Source organism: Trichomycterus rosablanca, unplaced genomic scaffold (assembly GCF_030014385.1).
Source record: "Trichomycterus rosablanca isolate fTriRos1 unplaced genomic scaffold, fTriRos1.hap1 scaffold_258, whole genome shotgun sequence".
In the NCBI taxonomy this organism is placed as follows: Eukaryota; Metazoa; Chordata; class Actinopteri; order Siluriformes; family Trichomycteridae; genus Trichomycterus; species Trichomycterus rosablanca.
In genome coordinates, this window is record NW_026947086.1 from 27,589 (window position 1) to 37,755 (window position 10,167).

Genomic DNA, 10,167 nt, shown 5'->3' on the forward strand with positions numbered 1-10,167 from the left:
CTGTTTTTTCTTTGTAGAGAAAAAGAATGGTGGCCTCCGTCCCTGCATAGATTACAGGGGCCTTAATGCCATCACCGTAAAATACCCCTATCCCTTACCTCTAGTACCGTCCGCCCTTGAGAAACTCAGAAAGGCGAACATTTTCACCAAACTGGATCTTAGAAGCGCATATAATCTAATCCGTATCAGAGAGGGCGACGAGTGGAAAACGGCTTTTGTGACCACTAGAGGGCACTACGAGTATCTGGTCATGCCATATGGGCTAGCTTGCGCCCCCTCTGTGTTTCAAGCTTACATGAACGAAGTGCTCAGGGACATGTTAGATCGCTGGGTTATGGTCTATATTGATGACATTCTGATTTTTTCTGCTACAGAAGAAGAACATATTCGTCATGTCAGAATGGTCCTTCGGAAGCTGTTAGAGCACCAACTATTCGTCAAGATCGAGAAATGTGAATTCCATGTCAAGGAGGTCTCCTTTTTAGGGTATCATGTTCAACCTGGAGGAGTACGCATGAGTACAGACAAGGTACGTGCGGTGGTGCAGTGGCCACAACCCAATTCTGTGAAGGAATTGCAACGCTTTCTAGGCTTCTCCAACTTTTACCGTCGCTTTATCAGGGGTTTTAGCTCTATCGCAGCACCCCTCACTTCCTTGCTGAAGGGCAACACCAAAGTTCTGCGGTGGACCACTGAGGCTGCACGCGCGTTCGCAGCTCTTAAGCAGAAATTCACCACGGCACCCATTCTCCAACACCCGAACCCCGAAATACAGTTCGTTTTGGAAGTTGATGCATCGGAAACGGGAATAGGAGCCGTGCTATCCCAGCGCTCTGGCACACCTCCTAAATTACATCCATGTGCTTACTACTCACGTAAATTAAACAGTGCCGAGAAAAACTATGACGTAGGTAATCGGGAATTGTTAGCGATGAAAGAAGCCTTGGAGGAATGGAGACATTGGTTGGAGGGAGCTCGACAACCTTTCTTGGTGTACACTGACCACCGTAACTTAGAATACCTGAGAACTGCAAAGAGAATGAACTCTAGACAAGCTCGGTGGTCATTGTTTTTTAATCGGTTCAGTTTCACGGTTACCTATCGACCAGGATCAAAGAACGGCAAAGCCGACGCCCTGTCACGTATGTTTCCCCCCTCTAACGTATCCGATGCTAAAAATCCTGAAACCATAATTCCCACCTCATGTATTTTAGCCCCTGTCAGCTGGGACATTGATAGTGAAATTAGGGCAGCGCAAGTAAATGATCCCAGTCCTGTTTCATGTCCAGAAGGCAAAACTTATGTTCCCGCTTCGTTACGTAATAGAGTACTTACGCTTGTGCACACCTCCCCTAGTTCTGGTCATCCTGGCATCCAACGCACTGTAGAGCAGTTGCACCGTAAGTATTGGTGGCCCTCGTCTGTGAAGGACGCTACACGATTCGTCTTAAAATGCGACATATGTGCACAGTGTAAAACACCCCGGTCCCCGCCGTCGGGTAAGTTGGTGCCTTTGGAGATACCCAAGCGTCCCTGGTCGCATTTGGGAATCGATTTTATCACAGATCTTCCCCCCTCAAAGGGATTCACTGCCATCCTTGTCATAATAGACAGGTTTTTGAAGGCCTGTAGGTTGGTGCCCTTTACCAAGCTACCCTCAGCTTGGGAAACCGCAATGGCCTTGTTTGAGAATGTCTTCCGGTTCTACGGCTTGCCGGAGGATGTGGTGTCTGATAGGGGACCGCAGTTTAACTCCAGGGTTTGGAGGGCTTTCTGCAAAGTGCTAAACATTAATGTCAGCCTAACGTCGGGTTATCATCCCCAGGCCAATGGTCAAGTTGAGAGACTTAACCAAGAAATAGGACGCTTTCTCCGTTCCTACTGCCATAGACATCAACATGATTGGAGTTCCTTCCTACCCTGGGCGGAGTATGCGCAAAACTCTCTGATCAGCTCCTCTACCAGACTAACTCCTTTCCAGTGTGTGCTCGGTTTTCAGCCCCCGTTCTTACCTCCGGAGAGGGAGCCTAGCGATGTGCTCACCGTGGACGACTGGATGAAGCGCAGCCAGCAAACATGGGAGGAGGCTCACGTCAGGTTGCAACGCGCCGTGAGGCGTATGAAAACACAAGCGGACAGACGGCGAAAGGAGGCACCAGCATACCAAGTGGGACAGAGGGTCTGGCTGTCCACGAGGGATTTGAAACTGAAATTACCTTCAAAGAAGTTAAGTCCTCGTTATATAGGTCCTTTTAAGATAGTCAAACAAGTCACTCCTGTTTCATATCAGTTAATGCTACCTTCTCAGTATCGCATAGCTCCTACCTTCCATGTCTCGTTACTAAAACCTGTTTTTTCTCCGGACTCAGGGTCAGTGCAGGAACCCCCCCCACCGCTGGTCGTAGATGATACCCCCGCTTACAGCGTACGGATGCTGTTGGACTCCCGGTGCCGGGGTGGCAGGATGCAGTATCTGGTGGACTGGGAGGGGTACGGCCCTGAGGAACAGTCATGGGTGTGGTCTAAGGACATTCTAGATCCATCCTTGATCTCGGATTTCCATCGAGACCACCCAGATCGTCCCACTCCTCGACCCAGGGGTCGGCCCCGGCTGGGGATGCAGCGGTCGGCTGGGGCCTCCCGTCAAGGGGGGGGTAATGTCACAAATGACCCTGAAGTTACGCCTCCGCGCCAGAGGAGGTCACCCTCGCCTCAATATTGAATCGCTCACCTGTTACTCGTGATCTCATTTAGCAAGGTATATAAGGATGCTGCACCTGAGCTGAGGTGCAACGTCTTGTTGGTTATACCTCAATTCGAAGCGTGAGCGATCTATCTATTGTCAGTGTGTTTAGTTTGAGCCGGTTTTTGACTTAGCTTTTGTGTAACGACTACGATTATCGGATTTGCCCTTTTCTGTATTGTTTGTCTGTAAGTACCTGTTTGTATCTTGAAATAAACCTGCATTTGGATCCCTACTACCCTGGTCTCGCGTGACAAATCTAAGTCATGTAAAATGCTGTATGTATATTTGTGTGAATTAGTTTCTACTGTATATGAGGAACAATAAGAAAACTATAAGAGGAAACACCCACCTATAGATTTATCTGTATTTATGGTGTAGAAATATGTGAACTGTTGGATTTACTGAAACACTTTCTACATTCTGAGCAGTGATACGAGCTCACTGAGGAAACATAAAGATTAATAAAGGGAAGGAAACAAAACCTGAAAATAAGAGCTTTACCTTCCGTTCAAATCCTGTTCAAACTGCTGAGAATGAGAGCAGTTCATAACTACAGGAACACAGACTGTACTTGTACTCGGTCTGTTTACCTCCAGCAGCAACTGGAACCAACACCAAACAATTTAACTCTACCCAGGGTTGCCAAGTCCAGCACAAATACCCGCCCCTAAGTCTGTCTAAACCGGCCCTTCACATGCTAAAACTAGCAGCCCTTGTTCATAGGTATGTGAGTGCAAATCCTCAACCATGACTGAATTTTTAAACAAGCCCAATTTGGCAGGAAAATCGCAAGAGTTGCCAGGTTTAATAAAATTATTCAGCCTAATGTCTGGTCTAAAATCAACCCTGAAGCTGAAACTAGCCCAGAATCCAGGGTGTCACAGATATTGGTGAAATGGCAAATGATCGAGCAGTACTACTAGTGAATCTTTTATTATTAATAATAATATAGTTTCATTTTACATTCCGAATGACACTTTGTATGTATGTTGTATTTTGTTTACATTAGTATTACAGCTAGTAATATTTTATCATTAAACTATTAGTCATTTCATTCATTTTTTATAATCGTTTTAGATCTCATAAAAGAACATTTAATAGTAACACTTAAAATACTAAACGCTCTGAATTTCACTTCTACTCTTTTCTGTTCTTCTCCTCTCCTGTTTTCTTCTCCTCTCCAATCTTCTTTATTAACAATTTAGTTTTTATTTTGTTATTTGTGATTTATGAATAGAATTTCAGGTTACATGAAGAACTATTTAGAATTATTACCCACCCAGTTCTTTACATCTATCTTCTATTGTCACTCCAGCTTAAGCCTACATACAAATACATGGACCGTGAGTTTAGTCCCATTTAACAACCATGGACACATTTGCTGACATCAGATTCAAAACCAAACTCTCATCACACAGAGGACTCATCAATAAAGAAACACTTGTCTCCTGACCCCTCAGTTGGTCTTGGTCAATTGGTCACCTTCATGATAAGAAAACACCTGAACTACCACAATAGTATTTATTTGCTTGCACAACAAAAAAAAACTTGGTACAGAATTTCCCCATATTTTTTTTTGTTGACTCAACTTTTATAAATTATTTGTTATACTGACTGACTTTTTTTTTGTCAACACTAAAAGACATATTTAGTTGAGTAAACAAAAAAAAACCTTGGGACAAAATTTCCCTGAAATTTTTCCTGTCTACTCAACTTTTGCACATTTGTTAAACTGACTGACATTTTCTTGTCAATATTAAAATACATATTAAGTTGAGCAAACATGAAAACATTCATTGTACTATGAACTACAAGTAGTCTTGAGCAAAACTATTTGAGTTGCACTGACTTTTCTTTTGTTTACCAAACAAAGAAAATTTAGTTAATGTAAGCCTTACATTATCGCCTAATAAACAAAGCTTTCTCAAGTTGAGTTGGCTAAAAACTATCAGTACTAAGAAATATCAAGTTTTGCTATAAAATTTAAAGATTACAGCTGGTGTGTGAGGTGTAAAGAAATGGAGGACACTTTAAACTTTAGAAGAAACAAGATTTGTTTTATTAATCTCACAGCCTCAGCTGATGCATCAAGGATACATAAACCTAACACCAATCCCACCATAAAAAGAAACCAAAATTAGCAGTTCCAAAGTAACCACCGCAGAAACACAACAAAAGTTCTCCAAAACTTTTCTTAATTCTTGAAGGGACTTTACAATGATAAACGAGGGTAAAACACCCACCAACTGAAAGCAATACTTTGGCTGTCTACAGCTTGAAGAGTTTATTCTATAGGCACTGAACTCTATTGGTGCACCTGTCTCCTAGTCCGACAAAGATGTTCTGCACTGCCTCAAATGTGTATATATATATACAGTGTATCACAAAAGTGAGTACACCCCTCACATTTCTGCAAATATTTCATTATATCTTTTCATGGGACAACACTATAGACATGAAACTTGGATATAACTTAGAGTAGTCAGTGTACAGCTTGTATAGCAGTGTAGATTTACTGTCTTCTGAAAATAACTCAACACACAGCCATTAAAGTCTAAATAGCTGGCAACATAAGTGAGTACACCCCACAGTGAACATGTCCAAATTGTACCCAAATGTGTCGTTGTCCGTCCCTGGTGTCATGTGTCTAGGTCCCTGGTGTAAATGGGGAGCAGGGCTGTTAAATTTGGTGTTTTGGGTACAATTCTCTCATACTGGCCACTGGATAGTCAACATGGCACCTCATGGCAAAGAACTCTCTGAGGATGTGAGAAATAGAATTGTTGCTCTCCACAAAGATGGCCTGGGCTATAAGAAGATTGCTAACACCCTGAAACTGAGCTACAGCATGGTGGCCAAGGTCATACAGCGGTTTTCCAGGACAGGTTCCACTCAGAACAGGCTTCGCCAGAGTCGACCAAAGAAGTTGAGTCCACGTGTTCGGTGTCATATCCAGAGGTTGGCTTTAAAAAATAGACACATGAGTGCTGCCAGCATTGCTGCAGAGGTTGAAGACGTGGGAGGTCAGCCTGTCAGTGCTCAGACCATACGCCGCACACTGCATCAACTCGGTCTGCATGGTCGTCATCCCAGAAGGAAGCTGACGCACAAGAAAGCCCGCAAACAGTTTGCTGAAAACAAGCAGTCCAAGAACATGGATTACTGGAATGCCCTGTGGTCTGACGAGACCAAGATAAACTTGTTTGGCTCAGATGGTGTCCAGCATGTGTGGCAGCGCCCTGGTGAGAAGTACCAAGACAACTGTATCTTGGCTACAGTCAAGCATGGTGGTGGTAGCATCATGGTCTTGGGCTGCATGAGTGTTGCTGGCACTGGGGAGCTGCAGTTCATTGAGGAAAACATGAATTCCAACATGTACTGTGACATTCTGAAGCAGAGCATGATCCCCTCCCTTCCAAAACTGGGTTTTCCAACAGGATAACGACCCCAAACACAACCTCCAAGATGACAACTGCCTTGCTGAGGAAGCTGAAGGTAAAGGTGATGGACTAAACCCAATTGAGCACCTGTGGCGCATCCTCAAGTGGAAGGTGGAGGAGTTCAAGGTGTCTAACATCCACCAGCTCCGTGATGTCATCATGGAGGAGTGGAAGAGGATTCCAGTAGCAACCTGTGCAGCTCTGGTGAATTCCATGCCCAGGAGGGTTAAGGCAGTGCTGGATAATAATGGTGGTCACACAAAATATTGACACTTTGGGCACAATTTGGACATGTTCACTGTGGGGTGTACTCACTTATGTTGCCAGCCATTTAGACATTAATGGCTGTGTGTTGAGTTATTTTCAGAAGACAGTAAATCTACACTGCTATACAAGTTGTACACTGACTACTCTAAGTTATATCCAAGTTTTATTTCTATAGTGTTGTCCCATGAAAAGATATAATAAAATATTTGCAGAAATGTGAGGGGTGTACTCACTTTTGTGATACACTGTATATATATACAGTATACAGTCCCTGACAGAAGTTCTGTCGCTTATCCATGTTGTGGAAACAAAAGCTTATAACCTGACTTTAAATTCATCCATTGGTTTTAGAAATGACTCATATGAAAGCTGAAACCCTCCCAAATGAGGTTTAATTTGTTTTTGAAGTCACAGACAAAATGCTCCTTGAAACAAACACTTGGCCGTTAAACACCCAATCACAAGTGTTTAACATCATTGAGCATGTTTGGGGTAGGATAAAAGAGGAAGCTTGGAAGACAAAACCAAAGAATCTTGATGAACTCTGGGAGGCATGTAAGACTGCATTCTTTGCTATTCCTGATGACTTCATCAATAAATTGTATGAATCATTGTCGAACCGCATGGATGCAGTCCTTAAAGCTCATGGAAGTCACACAAAATATTAAATATGGCTCTAATAGCACCACAACTTGAGTCATTTCTAAAACCAATGGATGAATTTAAAGTCAGGTTATAAGCTTTTGTTTCCACAACATGGATAAGCGACAGAACTTCTGTCAGGGACTGTATATATACTGTATATACAGTGCCTTGCAAAAGTATTCAGCCCCCTTGAACTTTTCAACCTTTTGCCACATTTCAGGCTTTAAACATAAAGATATTAAATTGTAATTTTTTGTGAAGAATCAACAACAAGTGGGACACAATCGTGAAGTGGAACGAAATTTATTGGATATTTTAAACTTTTTTTAGAAATAAAAAACTGAAAAGTGGGGCGTGCAATATTATTCAGCCCCCTTGCGTTAATACTTTGTAGCGCCACCTTTTGCTGCGATTACAGCTGCAAGTCGCTTGGGGTATGTCTCTATTAGTTTTGCACATCGAGATACTGAAATATTTGCCCATTCTTCCTTGCAAAACAGTTCGAGCTCAGTGAGGTTGGATGGAGAGCGTTTGTGAACAGCAGTTTTCAGCTCTTTCCACAGATTCTCGATGGGATTCAGGTCTGGACTTTGACTTGGCCATTTTAACACCTGGATAAGTTTATTTGTGAACCATTCCATTGTAGATTTTGCTTTATGTTTTGGATCATTGTCTTGTTGGAAGATAAATCACCGTCCCAGTCTCAGGTCTTTTGCAGACTGCAACAGGTTTTCTTCCAGAATGGTCCTGTATTTGGCTCCATCCATCTTCCCATCAATTTTAACCATCTTCCCTGTCCCTGCTGAAGAAAAGCAGGCCCAAACCATGATGCTGCCACCACCATGTTTGACAGTGGGGATGGTGTGTTCAGGGTGATGAGCTGTGTTGCTTTTATGCCAAACATAACGTTTTGCGTTGTGGCCAAAAAGTTCGATTTTGGTTTCATCTGACCAGAGCACCTTCTTCCACATGCTTGGTGTGTCTCCCAGGTGACTTTTTATAGATATCTTTGAGAAATGGCTTTCTTCTTGCCACTCTTCCATAAAGGCCAGATTTGTGCAGTGTACGACTGATTGTTGTCCTATGGACAGATTCTCCCACCTCAGCTGTAGATCTCTGCAGTTCATTCAGAGTGATCATGGGCCTCTTGGCTGCATCTCTGATCAGTCTTCTCCTTGTTTGAGCTGAAAGTTTAGAGGGACGGCCGGGTCTTGGTAGATTTGCAGTGGTCTGATACTCCCTTCATTTCAATATGATCGCTTGCACAGTGCTCCTTGAGATGTTTAAAGCTTGGGAAATCTTTTTGTATCCAAATTCGGCTTTAAACTTCTCCACAACAGTATCCCGGACCTGCCTGGTGTGTTCCTTGGTCTTCATGATGCTCTCTGCGCTTTAAACAGAACTCTGAGACTGTCACAGAGCAGGTGCATTTATACGGAGACTTGATTACACACAGGTGGATTCTATTTATCACCATCAGTCATTTAGGTCAACATTGGATCATTCAGAGATCCTCACTGAACTTCTGGAGTGAGTTTGCTGCACTGAAAGTAAAGGGGCTGAATAATATTGCACGCCCCACTTTTCAGGTTTTTATTTCTAAAAAAAGTTTAAAATATCCAATAAATTTCGTTCCACTTCACAATTGTGTCGCACTTGTTATTGATTCTTCACAAAAAATTACAATTTCATATCTTTATGTTTAAAGCCTGAAATGTGGCAAAAGGTTGAAAAGTTCAAGGGGGCTGAATACTTTTGCAAGGCACTGTATATATATATATATATATATATATACTGTATATATATACTGTATATTATTTCACAACTTTTTTTTGTAGGATCACAATCTCAATTTCATCATGATTCAATACTACTAAACAGTACAGTAGCCTTGGCCTATTAAAAAAAGTTGAAATACATTTTTTAACTCTTGTTATAATCTAAGTATTGGTATTAATATTTAACTGAACCCTGAATATTTCACTGACTGAAGACTGGTTAAGTTATAACACTAAATATTTTACCTGCTGTAATCTCTTAAAAGTGCAATGTGATTCAGAACCGAAACAAAGTCAATAATAACTGTCTTTAACAAAAACCAGCAGATTAAAAAAACATTTATTATTCACACTTCTTACAGCTGGTCTTGCTAACACTTACGTTAGCCTCTGCTGGCTGCAGTGTAGCGGACCTCCACAGCGTACTGTTTGGGATGTTGTCGCTTTAAATTGTTATGTTTTGTGTCAATATAGCGCTAGCTTTAACGCTGCTAAGCGGACTTGTTACATTACAGTGTGACACTGAGGAAAGACTCCACTTTGTTATTAGTCCACTCATTTAATCCATTTGTTCCTCCAAACACCCATCAGCCACCAGAACGTAACTTTTTAAGGCTTCTGATTGGCCAACATGCGGTTACAGTCAGTGCTGTAATCCCGCCTACAGATTTGCATACCGCTGACAGTGATTAACTGGCCGTATTCTCCGTTTTCGTGTAAACCCAGATCATTAAAAAAACTATTTTATGCACGGTGAATTAATATAAGCCACTTAACACTAATTCAATATATATTTAATTACAAAACAACCATAAATCAACCATAAACCATTGTGGATTTTATGTTGGTTTTAAGTTTGGAGTTGTGTTGAAACATAAGGTTCAATGTTGAATCAACCTAAAACCGATGTGCATAAATAAATCTGTTCTGACGTCGGAGATCAACGTTGATAAAAAAAAAAAAATTAACGTTAATTTAACGTTGTTTTGCTATCAGGGTAGCTACAGCAGTTTAGTTTGTCTTACAGCTAGTCATTATAAGGACGATATGATTCCTTAAAGAATTAATTATTCTATTAATATTAAAATTAATATAATTTTACAGTGAGGTTTCTCGTGTAACATAACTAGTTTATTTTAGAATTGTACCTATAAAGACACCATTACACTGTTTTAATCAAGCGCGGTGCTATCTAAATTTTTTATATCGACTACAAACCCTAGCTAAGTGTTACTCACCTAAACGAATAAAACAGCAATATCAAACAAGAAACCAAATATTAACAATATTA